The sequence below is a fragment of the Schistocerca serialis genome, chromosome 2 (assembly GCF_023864345.2).
Source record: "Schistocerca serialis cubense isolate TAMUIC-IGC-003099 chromosome 2, iqSchSeri2.2, whole genome shotgun sequence".
In the NCBI taxonomy this organism is placed as follows: Eukaryota; Metazoa; Arthropoda; class Insecta; order Orthoptera; family Acrididae; genus Schistocerca; species Schistocerca serialis.
In genome coordinates, this window is record NC_064639.1 from 1,046,729,148 (window position 1) to 1,046,743,756 (window position 14,609).

At 43.5% G+C, this 14,609-nt stretch overlaps 1 long non-coding RNA gene across 2 annotated transcripts in view; it reads left to right on the forward strand.

The window, feature by feature from the left end:
- Positions 1 to 14,609, forward strand: part of LOC126458481 (uncharacterized) — a 313,334-nt gene that overhangs the window by 207,025 nt on the left and 91,700 nt on the right. The window contains exon 1 of one of the 2 annotated variants that reach the window (XR_007585640.1): positions 4,161 to 4,259. The exons of the other annotated variant lie outside the window; for it this stretch is intronic. This is a non-coding gene — a long non-coding RNA (uncharacterized LOC126458481). Of the gene's footprint in view, positions 1 to 4,160; positions 4,260 to 14,609 lie in introns of those variants that run through there. 2 annotated transcript variants of the gene reach the window in all.

The following is a 14,609-nucleotide window of genomic DNA, read 5'->3' on the forward strand; positions in this document are numbered from 1 at the left end:
TAGCACAGCAAGTTCACCACATGACAGAGCTGTTACAGGTTTCTAACATTATAAAGTACAGTACAGTTGGTGTACTTTTGTTATCCAACTGTATGTAAACGAATACTACTGCAATTAAACGAATCTACAGTACATGTTCCTATCAATGGATGGCCATGCTCTTAGCGAATACTTTGCCATGAAGTTGTTCAAAATCACATTGCACAGCTCAAACGATGAAATTACAAATATGGTTCCTACCTAATGAAATAATAGTTAATCAAGCCATCCAAATTACTTTCGAAATCATGTGAAAAATCGGCTGTTACATTTCATCCCTCGCTATGTTCTGACTGATCGCTTTAAGGTTGCCACTATAGGAAATATCACACCCGCTATTTGTTTCAGATATCTTCCGGAATTCCTGCTAATGATTGCGCCTTTCTCAATAGCTACGGCAATCTCTCGCCACATAATTAACGCTCATACTATCACTTTACCTGTATAAATTTGGATGGAGTACTGACTTCTCCGAATACCCTTTCCAAGGCTTCTGAGGATACGTTACGTGAAGCTTTTTATGGAAGCGAGGGCATGTGAGGTTATGATAAAGAAGGCGGACTTTATTTGGAAGTAGGTTCCCGCGAGTTGTAGGTTGGCCAAACTCTTGCGATTTAATTGGTATATCTGGACAGCGTCAAACTATGGAAGCACTGCTGGAGGTCTCTGGAGCAGTTTCCTTTTGTCGAATAAGTTGTTAATTATAAAGCGATTTATTATTTTAATCCTACCTTCATTTGGATATATATATATATATATATATATATATATATATATATATATATACAATAAATTCACACATTATAGAATAATTTGTCCTCTGTAAAATTTACAATATTACAATTCTAATTTATAAAATAAAATACATGGAACATTATATATATTCATAATATACATTCATTTGGATAATAAACTTTTATGATTGATCGTGGTTTAGTTGCTAACACACTAATGTGTCATCCCCTGGACAAGTTTCTGAGCAATCAGCTGGCACTAAGCACTTATAAATTAGTACTGATAAGGGTGACAATAATTTAGCAGTTGAGCGATAGCGCATTTCTTCATGGATCGGAAACAGCGTAAATATCATAGTGTGAACCTACGTCGTTCAAATGGTTCAAATGGCTCTGAGCACTATGGGACTTAACATCTGAGGTCAGCAGTCCCCTAGAACTTAGAACTACTTAAACCTAACTAACCTAAGGACATCACACACATCCATGCCCGAGGCAGGATTCGAACCTGCGACCGCAGCGGTCGCGCGGTTCCAGACTGAAGCGCCTAGAACCGCTCGGCCACCCCGGCCGGCGAACCTATGTCGTCTTACTGATATATAGAGCTAGCACTGAGCGCAAGAAGAATACAATTTCAAATTTACTCACTTTCCTGGTGATGTTGTTACTCTCTAAATGCAGTCATAAGCGAAGTAATTCCCGTAAGTAGACGGGAGCTCCCCCTACATTGTTTGAATAAATGACGGCGCTGAACCACCAGTCAGTGAGATCTTTTTAGCATATCGGAGCACCACGAGGTGGAATGGCAGCGTCATTGTTAAAAAAGTAAACTCCAGAGTGTGGTTCACTGGAGAGCTTCCGAGGTTGCGTAACGTCTTTCCAAACGAGGCAGGCTATATGACTCCAATACGACCTACCCTTGAAAACTTCGCATCTGTATGAGGCCTCTGCCGGGTCTAATTCGTTGAAAAAACAGGAAAAATTCAAGGGAGGATTGTGTGACGTGTTCATTTGGCCGGTAAGAATGCAGTGCAGAAAGAATGCTATGACCTCATACTGGTCAACAACAAACGATAAAATATGTTAACTAGCACATGCCTGGGCTGGGATAAAATATCAATAACTAGCACATGACTGGGCTGGAATATTGTATGACGCTTCGTGGGAACGAGACGTTACTTCATAACTTTTCACGAACCCATTCTGTACTAGTCGCATCGCTGAACCATGAACTGATAGGGTGAGCTTTAATACAACAAACGATAAAATATCGCGAACAAGCACATTCTTGGGCTGGAATTCGTCTCAGAGTAGCACTTGCAACCTACGTCCTCCATTATTTGCTGCACATATTCCAGTCTCTGCCGTCCTCTACAGTTTTCCTCAAAATGTCGAACAGCTTGCACAATTTGTTTCAGTAATCCTCTACAGTTTCCACTCCCTCTAGTACCGTGGACGTTATTCCGCGATGTCTTAGCAGATGTCCTGTCGACATGTGCCTTCTTCTTGTCAGTCTTTTCCATACATTCCTTTCCTCGCCGATTCTACGAAGAGCCTCCTCATTCCTTACCTTATCAGTTCACCTAATTTTCAACATTCTTCCGTAGCACCAGGTCTCAAATACTTTAATTCTCTTCTGTTCCGATTTTCCCACAGTTCATGTTTCACTACTTACATTGCTGTGCTTCAAACGTACACTCTCAGATATTTCTTCTTCAAATTAAGGGCTATGTTTGATACTAGTACATATCTCTTAGACAGGAGTGCCCTTTTTTGCCAGTGCTAGTCAGCTTTTTATGTCCTCTTTTCGCCCCTCGTCATAGATTATTTTGGTGCCTAACATTGTGTACTTCGATATCACCGATTCAGAGGTGAAGTTTCTCGGTGTTGTCATTTCTGCTACTTCTCATTACTTTCGTCTTCCTTCGATTTACTCTCAATCCATAATCTGTACTCATTAGTCTGGCCATTCAAAAAATCCTCTAATTCTCTTCACTTACACTGAGGATTGCAGTGTCATCAGCAAACCTTATCGTTGACATCTTTTCATCCTGAATTTTTATCGCACTCTTGAACCTTTCTTTTATTTCCGTCGTTGCTTCTTCGGTGTGTGGATTGAACAGCAGGGGCGAAAGACTAGATCCCTGTCTTATACCCTTTATAATAAGAGCACTTCGTTCTTGGTCTTCCCCTCATGCTGTCCCCTCTTGGTTCTTATAACATTATACATCACCTGTGTTTCCGCATAGCTTACCCCATTTTCCTCAAAATGTCGAACATCTTGAACAATTTTACATAGTCGATCGCTTTTTCCAGGTAGACAAGTCCAACGGAAGGGTCTTGATTTTCCTTCAGTCTTGTTTCCGTTATCATCCGCAACGTCAGAACTGCCTCTCTGGTGCCTTCACGTTTCCTTAAGCCGAACTGATCGCCATCTAACACTTCCTCAGTTTTGTTTTCCATTCTTCCGTACAGTGTTCTTGTCAGCAGATTGGATGGATGAGATGTTAAGCTGATTGTACGATTACTCTCGCATTTGTCGGCTGATGCAATTTTCGGAATTGTGTGGATGATGTTTTTCCGAAAGTCGGATGATATACTTCCAGTCTCATACAATCTACACAGCAGCGTGAATAGCCTCTTTGTTGCCACTTCTCCGAATGATTTTAGAAATCCCAATGGAATGTTATCCATCTCTTCTACCTTATTCGATCTTAAGTCGTCCAAAGCTCTTTTAAATTCTGATTCTGATACTGGATCTCCTATCTCCTCCCTGCCGACTCATGTTTCTTCTTCTGTTACGTCATTAGACGTGTCCTTCCCCTCATAGAAGCTTTCAACGTACTATTCCCACCTATTCGCTCTCTTCTCTGCATTTAACAGTGGAATTCCCGTAGCCATCTTAATGTTACCTCTCTTGCTTCTAATTTCACCGAAGGTTGTTTTGTGCCTTATGGGGCATCAATGATGACGTAGACACAATAACGGTCTTCATATCGTAGCAGCTGAAATCGTCTGCCATCGAACCACATTTCCGTCATTATGCTGTGTACGTCGTCTGTGATCTCAAAAATGCTTGCTGTAAGAAATACTGAAGACAGTACACTTCTTCCAGGCAGAATGGAGGCTCATTTGAAAAAAGTCTAGTTTCCTGTCCGTTTATCGTTATCTGTGTTGGTTTGGCCACCGCACCGCCGGCTGAAGCGGCAATGAGTCACTGTCTTGCTGCAGCAACGTCGCGGTGCGTCACACTGCACAAACAGCGTACGTCAAGGTGCGGGGCGCCACAGGGTATCATCAGTCGTTTTCCGACTGATAATTCCGCCGCACTGACAGTAAATGAATCGATTAAAATACACCATTTTCGAGTGATTACAGCGCAGTTTCGCCTATGAAGCATTTGACAAGTCAGTCACACATCTTTACAGGCCTTTCACTGCTCACTAAAGCAGTATTCCTTTGCACAAATGAGGAAGAAATACGAGGGTGAGTCAAATGAAAACCTTAAATATTTTTTTAAATATTATTTGTTGTGCACAAGTGGTACAAGGCTGTATCACTTTTCAACATAATCTCCCCCACGCTCAATGCTAGTCCTCCAGCGCTTACAAAGTGCGTAAATTCTTTTAGAAAAAAATTCTTTTGGTAGTCCGCGCAACCACTCGTGCACCGCGTGGCGTACCTCTTAATCAGAACGGAACTTCTTTCCTCCCATTGCGTCTTTGAGTGGTCCAAACATGTGGAAATCACTTGGGGAAAGATCTGGTGAGTATGGTGGATGAGGAAGACACTCAAATTGCAGGTCTGTGATTGTTGCAACTGTTGTACAGACAGTGTGGGGCCTTGCATTGTCATGTTGCAAATGGACACCTGCTGACAGCAATCCACGTCTCTTTGATTTGATTGCAGGCCGCAGATGTTTTTTTACGAGATCTGTGTATGATGCACTGGTGACAGTGGTCCCTCTAGGCGTGTAATGCTTCAAAATGACGCCTTTTACATCCCAAAAGAGAGCCAGCATAACCTTCCCTGCTGATGGTTCTGTTCGAAACTTCTTTGGTTTTGGTGATGAGGAATGGCGCCATTCCTTGCTCGCTCTCTTCGTTTCCGGTTGGTGGAAGTGAACCCAGGTTTCGCCCCAGTAACGATTCTTGCAAGGAAGCCTTCACCTTCTCGTTCAAAGCGCCGAAGTTCTTCACAAGCATCAACACGTCGTTCTCTCATTTCAGGAGTCACCAGCCGTGGCACTCATCTTGCAGACACTTTGTGAAACTGGAGCACATCATGCACAGCGTAGTGTGCTCACCCATGACTAATCTGTAAACATGCTGCAATGTCATTCAGTGTCACTCGGCGGTTTTCCTTCACTATGGCTTCAACTGCTGCAATGTTCTGCGGAGTCACAACCCGTTGTGCCTGACCTGGACGAGGAGCATCTTCCACTAAAAGTCACACCATTTGCGAACTTCCTACTCCATTCGTAGACTTGCTGCTGCGACAAACATGCATCACCGTTCTGAACCTTCATTCGTCGATGAATTTCAATAGGTTTCACACCTTCACTACGCAAAAACCGAATAGCAGAACGCTGTTCTTCCGTGGCGGCCATCTTTATACTGATACTGCGACGGTATGTGTGCATCTGCACTATGCTGCCACCTACAGGCCATTCTGCACGCTGTTTGTAGCACGCTTACCAACTTACAGGATAACGGGGCGAAATGTAGATTTGTTATTACAAATTTAATGTTTTAAATGTTCAAATGGCTCTACGGGACTTAACTTCTGAGGTCATCAGTCCCCTAAAACTTAGAACTACTTAAACCTAACTAACCTAAGGACATCACACACATCCATGCCCGAGGCAGGATTCGAATCTGCGACTGTAGCGGTGCGCGGTTCCAGACCGTAGCGCCTAGAACCGCTCGGCCACTCCGGCCGGCTTAAGGTTTTCATTTGACTCACCCTCGTACTTCAGCACATCAAACTGTGGCTACTGCTCTCCCCTTCTGAAGTGTTATTACGGCGTAGAATGTGCATGTCGAATAGACACAGCACGTATCCGCCCCTAGATGTCTTTCCGGCATTGAAATTACCAAGTGTCTGTTGCCAGAACTCGAAAAGGTCAGCCTTCCGTAGCTTAGGCAGTGTGGTATGTATAAACTGCAAACCATTCAACCTTGAAGATTCTCGTGCGGCTATATACACGAAGGATGCTGTCGGTGTGCAGTAGACATCAGCTCTAATCCAGCGATTGTGTGTTCGTTGGTATTGGCTGACGTTTGTAGAGTCTGAGTATACCTTGTGGTGACAAAAGTCATGGGATACCTCCTGATGTCGTGTCGGACATCCTTTTCCCCGTCGTAGTGCAGCAACTCGAAGTGGCATGGATTAAAGTCTAAGTCCCACCCAGAAATACTGAGCCATGCTGGCTCTATAACCGCCCATAACTGCGAAAGTTCTGACGGTGTAGGATATTGTCCACCAACTGACTTCTCGATTATGTCCCATAAATGTTCTACGGGATCTGGATGGCTTTAAATCATTCGCTCGAATTGTCCAGAATGTTCTTCAAAGAAATTGCGAACAGCTGCGCCCGCGTGTCATGACACATTGTCAACCATAAAAATTCCATAGTTTCAGAAGAGGACCCAGTTCATTCCATGTAAAGACAGCCCACACTATTGCCATCCATAAGTGAAGTCTATGAATGGCTGCAAATGCTCTCCAAGTAGCCGAAAATAACCATTTACAGTCAAGGGTCGGTTGAATTGGACCAGAGGACTCAGTCCATTACATATAAACACAACCCAGAGCATTATGGAACCGTCAGGAGCTTGCACAGAGCTTTGTTGACAACTTGGGTTCATGGCCACGTGGGACCTTCGCCACACTCGACGTTACCATCAGCTCTTACTGACTGAAATCGGACTTATCCGATCAGGCCACGATTTTGAAGTCGTCTACGGTCCAAACGTTATGGTCACGAGCCCAGAAGGTGCCACAGGCGATGTCGCTTCGGTTGTTTGCTGCCATAGCACATTACCGACAAATTTCGCCCCATTGTCCTAACTGTTACGTTCGTCGTCCGTCCCACATTTATTTCTGTGGTTATTTCATGCAGTGTTGCTTTTATGATAGCACTGACAACTCAACGGAAACATCGCTCCTATCGCTCGTTAAGTGAAGGCCGTCGGTCACTGCGGTGACCGTGGTGAGAGGTAATGCCTGAAAACTTGGTATTCTCGACACACTACTAACACTGCAGATCTCGGAATATTAAATTCCCGAAATCGAATGTCCCATGCGTTTAGCACCAGCTACCATACCTAGCTCTGAGTTTAATTCCCGTCGTGCGGCCATTATCACGGCGGAACCCTTTTCACATGACTCACTTGAATACAAATGACTGCTCCGCCAATGCACTGCTCTTTTATACCGTATGTACGCGATACTACCGTATCTGCATATGTGCATACCGCTAACCCGTGACTTTTGTCACATCAGTGTATTACATCAACAAAGAGTCGTGCCAATGGCAGCAGAAGAATCCCCAAGTGCTCAATACAATTCCTGAAAGCGCTGTACCACAATCAGCCCCTTTCTGAAAACTTATAACGATTACACATAAACTCTCCAATTTCAGCACCGTATCTGACAACTACTGAAAATCGCGTGGAGGACTACAATCACTCATTGCTGTCATTTGCAACGATCGTATAAATTTGATGCCGCCATTTTATGTCTCTATTAACTATGGAACAAAGGGCAATGGACTACAATGAACTCGTTTACAAAATCTTCAGCTTGTTGTACTGTCTCAGCGAAGTACAACAATTTTCTTACTTTTTTTTATAAGAAGAGAGCTTGTAAGGGGGAATGAAAAGAGTACCTAGCTGAAAGGCAAAAGATAATGTAAATGCTAATGCACGGATACACGAAAGAGAATGCGCCTGCAGGACTACATCATTGAGTAGAAAGCTCAGATAGGTTGCACGGGAGGATCACTGGTTGCAGCGGAATTTAATCCGTTTAGCTACGCGATTCACAGCAGCATTGACGTTGTTTGTTTCTGCAACCGCTCAACCGCTTATTTGGCTCTGAGCACTATAGGACTTAACATCTGAGGTCAGCAGTCCCCTAGAACTTAGAACTACTTAAACCTAACTAACTTAAGGACATCACACACGTCCATGCCAGAGGCAGGATTCGAACCTGCGACCGTAGCGGTCGCGCGGTTCCAGACTGAAGCGTCTAGACCGCTCAGCCGGCTCAGCCGCTTATTTGAGCGCGTGCCGCCTCAGTGATAAATGTCGTTCAAGATGAACATGAAAAACATAAGAATTCCACTCGTAACAATGTGATAGAATACGGACACTATTCTGTGTACTCTCATTAATATTAGTAACAGTCCGTAGCCGTTTTCCAAGGTTAATAAAGGCGAGCTATATAGTTTGTATTATAATTATCAGTGAAACTGATACGGGCGAAAATACAGGCTGTTAAAAAAAAGTACTCCACGTTTTTAGAGGTAGTAGTATGGACCAAAACAAGGAAAACACATAAGCTATAAAAAGCGTACCTGACCCCAAAACATATGATCCCTTGTGTATCACCATTGCTGTGAAACACATCTCTTCTACTGGAAGCTCTTTGCTATTACGAGCGACCTACAGAATGCAGTTAACAAATGAGTAAGCAAATGTTATCTGCGCTAGTGAGCCATTGCTAAAAGAGGTGCTCAAAATGGCGCCTATTAAAACTAAAGTATGCGGCGTGGACTTACCCAGAACTGTGAATACGTTTTCCAGTAACAAGACTAGATGTTTGTCGCATGCTGTATCCATGGACAGTAACAGAGGAATGTGTCCTCATTTGTTTTCTCTGTGGGTATAGCCCAAGGAGGTGAAAAGCGAAGGGAGTGCTTATTACGTCACAAACTTGAAGCCGACGTCCGACATCTTACAATGCCCAAAACACTATGTTCATCCATTTATACCTCTATAATTCACCGCGGTGATACTGCCCCGTGATGTCACTCTTTTGTTAGAGCCTGTGCCTAATTTCGACCGTTGCGGATATCTATCGACTTTCGTGGTCGTATCCTAAACAGCATCTGGTGCTTTGATTCTGTGGAAACGTAGTTGTTTCATCAAAAATCCCAGCTTGTGCCGTTTATGTGTGTACTAATCGAGCCGAACGTAATTTAAACTTTAAAGGAATCACATTTCATTCGTAAGTGGCGTCCAAGCAAAATTTTCTTTTGCATACATGAATTATGGTTGCGCTGTTTACTGTTTCCTGTGTTTTGCACTGCCTTGCAAACTGCAAATGCTCCGATATCCGAGCCACACTGTATCAACGGGATCGTCCCCGCACAACAAACGGCTGCGTGACTGCGCTGACGGTTGGTGTAGCATCTCATGCCTTAAATTCCTCCCTCCAGTGATTATTCATTGTTCACATTTTCTCACTCTTTAAAAAAGATCCTGGCTAGAATAGCCGGAGAGGGCGGTCAACTGTGTGTGTGAGAGAGTTATGTAAGTATGACTATGAATGTGAGTGTGTGCTTTGCTTACTTTCTGAAGAAAGCTTTGGGCGAAAACATGTGTGAACACTCGTTTCGCCATGCCTGGTTGCTGCTCGGCGTGTGAGTAGCAATCTATCCACTTCACAGTATAGTTATTTCCACGTGAAGTTTGTAGTAAGTAATACACTGTACTTCAGCGGGAACAATGATGTAAATAATTGCAATATCAGAAGAAAAAATTACATTCATTGCGCCACACTAAGGTTGTCTGTAGCACAAACAAGGGTTTACAGTGCTGCAATTAAAAGTTTTGATCATTTACCTAGTGACATTAAATGTCTGACAGATAGCAAGCTACAATTTGAAAATAAACTGAAAACGTTTCTCTTTGACAACTCCTTCTATTCCGCAGAATAGTGATGGTTAGTAATCGCAAATACCTGTCCTTAATTAAAATACAAAAAACTAATACATAATCAACATGGAGGCATATCAACAGAAAATGTTAATATAAAATGACTCGTTCCATATCATTACGATTTTCTTGCAAATGACACATGGAACATGAAACTAACTATTGTTAGATCACAAAGCATGGTATAGATTTATGTACTTTGTAAATCTCAAAATTAAATTCAAAAGTAAAATGAAGCAGATAATCAACTACCTTCTTTTTTTTGCCTCATGGGCGATACCCTCACAGTAAACAAAGGAGAACACATTCTTCTGTCATTGTCTATGGATACAGCATCCAATAAACATCTGTTACTCTTGTTACCGTAAAAAGTATTGACAGTTCTGGGTAAGTGCAGCACATGCATTCCAGTTGTGATATGTTTGGTTATTCCTGAAAAACTGACGGAGTTACTGGCGAGAAATATTTCGGGAAAAGAAACATATAGGCTGCTGCTGTAAAGGTAAGCCTTTATGTTATACAGGTTAAGCTACCACTGCTAAAAAAAATGGTTTACATACATGCTAAAGCAAAATATGCATTTTACGTGGTCTAAGGGTTTGAGACTACACCCTTAAACATGTTTACAGTATTGCAGAATGCTGGAACATGTTTTAAAAATTATATCTTTTTTTTTACCCTGTAAATTGCTGTTATTGGTCACACACTGAATGACATCATAGGTAAGATTTCAAAGCTGTGTAAATTACAGTGATACTAAACAAGAGCTCTTATTCTGCACTGAGGTACACCTCCATGCAGTTCTGTTTCTTTGATATTTTAATAATCGTTTACTTTCATGACATGCGCTAGATACGATAGCATGCCTTGAGTCGTCCCTCGCTGCACGCGTTTATGATCTAGCAAAGAACGCGTAGGTAAGTTTTCTTGCAGACGTGAACATTAAAAATGTTGTGTATATGAGCTGAAAGCTGAAACTTTAACGAACAAGAAGCAGTACCAGTAAGTAAACAAGCATTTTTTTGAGAGTTCCGGCTTCATTTGCTATCGACAAAAATACGATAAAAGTGGAATTAAATGGATTACGAAAGCATGCTTTCCGCATCACTTCCTTCTCTTCCTGATTATTCGAAATACATTAACAAAAAACAAGTTACATCAACGAGGCCAGAAGTGTCGTATCACTAGAGCAAATACGCATTGAAGAACCGAAAAACGTTCGAAATTGCCTTATTCACATCATGTTGTCCATGTAGGCACTGTAATTTTTAGTATTTAAAACAGTTGTTGCGTGCATACGACAGAAATAATGAACAAGAAGCAGTCGTAAATAAGTCTGCTAATGTTTTGGGCTATTTTAGATGGCGACAGATCCCGCTCACTCTCGCTTCAAAACAGTATACAGCGTTTAAGTCTATAAACAGAGACCGCTTTTATGTTATGCATGCCCTTTGAAATTTTGATTACTCTTTGCTTGTACTACTTAGAGTTGTGATTTATTGTCGATATATAATAAACAGTCTTTTAGAGCAGTAGTAAGACTGCTTACTTGCTACTTAAAACGTCATGAAAAACAGCTCTACGGAACTGCAAATTAAGCACATATGGCCAGCGGGGGCGAAGATATGATCTGATGTGACGTGTTTCCAGCCAGACGGAGACTTTTCTGACAGAGTGTCTCCGCAAGATGTTTTTTGATAATGTGCGTAGCTTTGCTCACCCAGGCGCGAATACGAGTGTAGAACTAATGACTGAGAGATTCATAAGGCCCAGCATTGAGAGGGATTGCCGCAGACGGGCGAGGGAGTGCGAATGTGCCATCAACGCAAGGTGGGCAGACATGTGCGTAAACAGATCGGAGAATTTCCAAAGACAACAGAAATAGTCTCACACATACTGATACCGTATGACCACTGCCCCCCCCCCTCCTGAAGGGTATCGCTACTCGCTACTTTTGGCCTGCATACTCGATGGGCTGAAGCAGCACCGATCGCAGGCATATCAGCGGAAACGGTAGCAAGGACCTTTTTATCAACTTGGATAGCGCAGTTCGGCTGCCCGTTACACGTCACCACAGGTCAAGGGCGACAGTTTGGCTCAGCCCTGTTTCGTGAGTTATCCAATCTGTGCCGATTTCGGCATCATCATACCATCAGTTACCATTCATCGACAGGATGGTGGAGCGATGGCACAGGACATCAAGGAGCACACTCATGCGCCATAAATACAGTTGGACCTTCGCGCTGCCACTGGTTTTATTGGGCCTCCGAACCGCGTGTAAACCGGACATTGGAGCTTCGGCAATGGAGATGCTATATGGAGATGTTTTACGTCTACCATCAGAGTTTTTTTCCGCACAGCCCGGAACGGAATCCACAAATTCATCAATTTGCTTCAACGAGTGCAGAGCCAAACTGCGATGTTACGCCCAACTCTAGCATCACGGCATGGGGATAACGGTATTTTCATCCATAAAGATTTCCAAACATGATCACATGTAATGTACGGTCTGATAAAGTGCGCCACCTTCGCAACCACCGTACAACGGGCCGTACAAAGTGTTAACAACGAGGTGAGAATACCTTACGCATAAGATGTAACGGTAAGCAGCAGACGCTGTCCATCGGACAAGTAAAACTGGTTTATATCCTCACGTCAGATGATGCGGCAGTTCAGAGGAGCAGACACAACCGGCACCTGCTACACCCATACAGTCTGCAGGAGAAGAGGAGCTAGCAGAGGAAACGCAGCTATTGCCACTCCAGCCAAGCCAGGAGTAATTCATGCCAGGCAGAGCGACGAGTGCATTTCAAACACCCACACATTCCGAGAGAGCCGCTCTACTGCGGGGTGGGGGGTGGGGTGGGGGTGGGGGTCCTGTGTGGGAATTTGTAATTTATTTTCGAGAGACAGTAAAAAGTCATTGTAGAGCAGTACTGTGATTGAAACTTCCTGGCAGATTAAAACTGTGTGCGAACCTTGCAGAACTAGCACTCTTGAAAGAAAGGATATTGCGGAGACATGGCTTAGCCACAGCCTGGGAGGTGTTTCTAGAATGAAATTTTCACTCAACAGCGGAGTGTGCGCTGTTATGAAACTTCCTGGCAGATTAAAACTGTGTGCCGGACCGAGACTCAAACTCGGGACCTTTGCTTCTCGCGGGCAAGTGCTCTACCAACTGAGCTACCCAAGCACGACTCACACCCCGTCCTCACAGCTTTAGTTCCGCCAGTACTTCGTCTCCTACCTTCCATACTTCACAGAAGCTCTCCTGTGAAGTTTCATATCAGCGCACACTCCTCTGGAGGGTGAAAATTTCATTCTAGAAACATCCCCCAGGCTGCGGCTAAGCCATGTCTACGCAATATCCTTTCTTCCAGGAGTGCTAGTTCTGCAAGGTTCGCAGGAGAGCTTCTGTGAAGTTTGGAAAGTAGGTGACGAGGTACTGGCGGAATTAAAGCTGTGAGGACGGGGCGTAAATCGTGCTTGGGTAGCTCAGTTGGTAGAGCACTTACTCGCGAAAGGAAATGGTCCCGAGTTCGAGTCTCGGTCCGGCACACAGTTTTAATCTGCCAGGAAGTTTCATATCAGCGCACACTCCGCTGTAGAGTGAAAATTTCATTCTATTACTGTGATTGCTTAACTGCTGCGTAAAGCGTCATGCAAGAGAGCTACAACTGTTTTCTGTAGGTCGTTCGTAATAGAAAAAAAGTTAAAGCTAAAACGGTCCAATAAACACGGGACCGCAAAGGAACGATTTGCGTGATAATTGCCAGTGTACGGTTATAAACTGCGACTGATTTCAGCACGAAATATTATCCATTTTGTTACACCAGTGTGTGAAATGTAACTTTTCCGATTATCTCGTCCTCTAATTGGGTTCACATTTCACCTAAAGCCTACCTAAGCAAGATATATTGCTTGAGCACGTTACATACTACAATTTACGGTGAATTCGTATTTGTTAAAGGAGATGCTCCACATCTCGTTCTCGTATATGCAATACTGCCCTCGTCTTTGCAGTGAACTACGAATTATTTCAAATACCGCTGGATCATCTAGCGAAACTCTGAAACGATGTAAAATTCGCTTGTCCGGTTACCAACTGTATCAATAGAAATGTTGTTCACTTCACTTTTGAGGTTATTACGGGCAGAGAAATCCAGAAGATTCAGATCAACTGATCTTGGAGATCCATTTGTATCATAATGGCACGTTAGGTGTTGTCTTACATCAGCACTAAAATATGCTGGTACACCATGATGCAAGTACGATATTCTCCAAACCATTAGCTACAGGTGAAATTTGAGGCTAATTGGATGCGAACTTGATCGAAAAGTTAACATTTCAAAGGGAATTCTCGTACCTGACTTCCTCAAGTCGTACTGAGGTTTCTGTTAACCGAAAGCAAGAGCAAAAACGGCTAAGCGAGGCACTATGGATCGCAATACAGTTAGAACGCCAAACAAACGCGGCTCGACAATCACTGCGTGGGGAACAGGAGATAACCGCACCGGCCCTCAGCTGACTCTGTGAATTACACTGAAGACCGAAAGAAACTGGTACACCCGGGAGCATGCAGAAGTGCCGCAACACGACAAGGTATGGACTCGACTTGTCAGAAGTAGTGCAGGAGGGAATAGACACTATCAATTCTGCAGGGCTGTTCATAAATCCGTAAGAGTACGAGGGGGTGGAGATCTCTTCCGAACAGCAAATTGCAAGGCATCTCGGATATGCTCAATAATGTTCATGTCTGGCGAGCTTGGTGGCCAGCAGCAGTGTTTAAAGTCAGAAGAGCGTTCCTAGAGCCACTCTGTAGCAATTCTGGACTTGTGGGGTGTCCCATTGTCCTGTTGGAATTGCCCAAGTCCGTCGGAAAGCACAATGG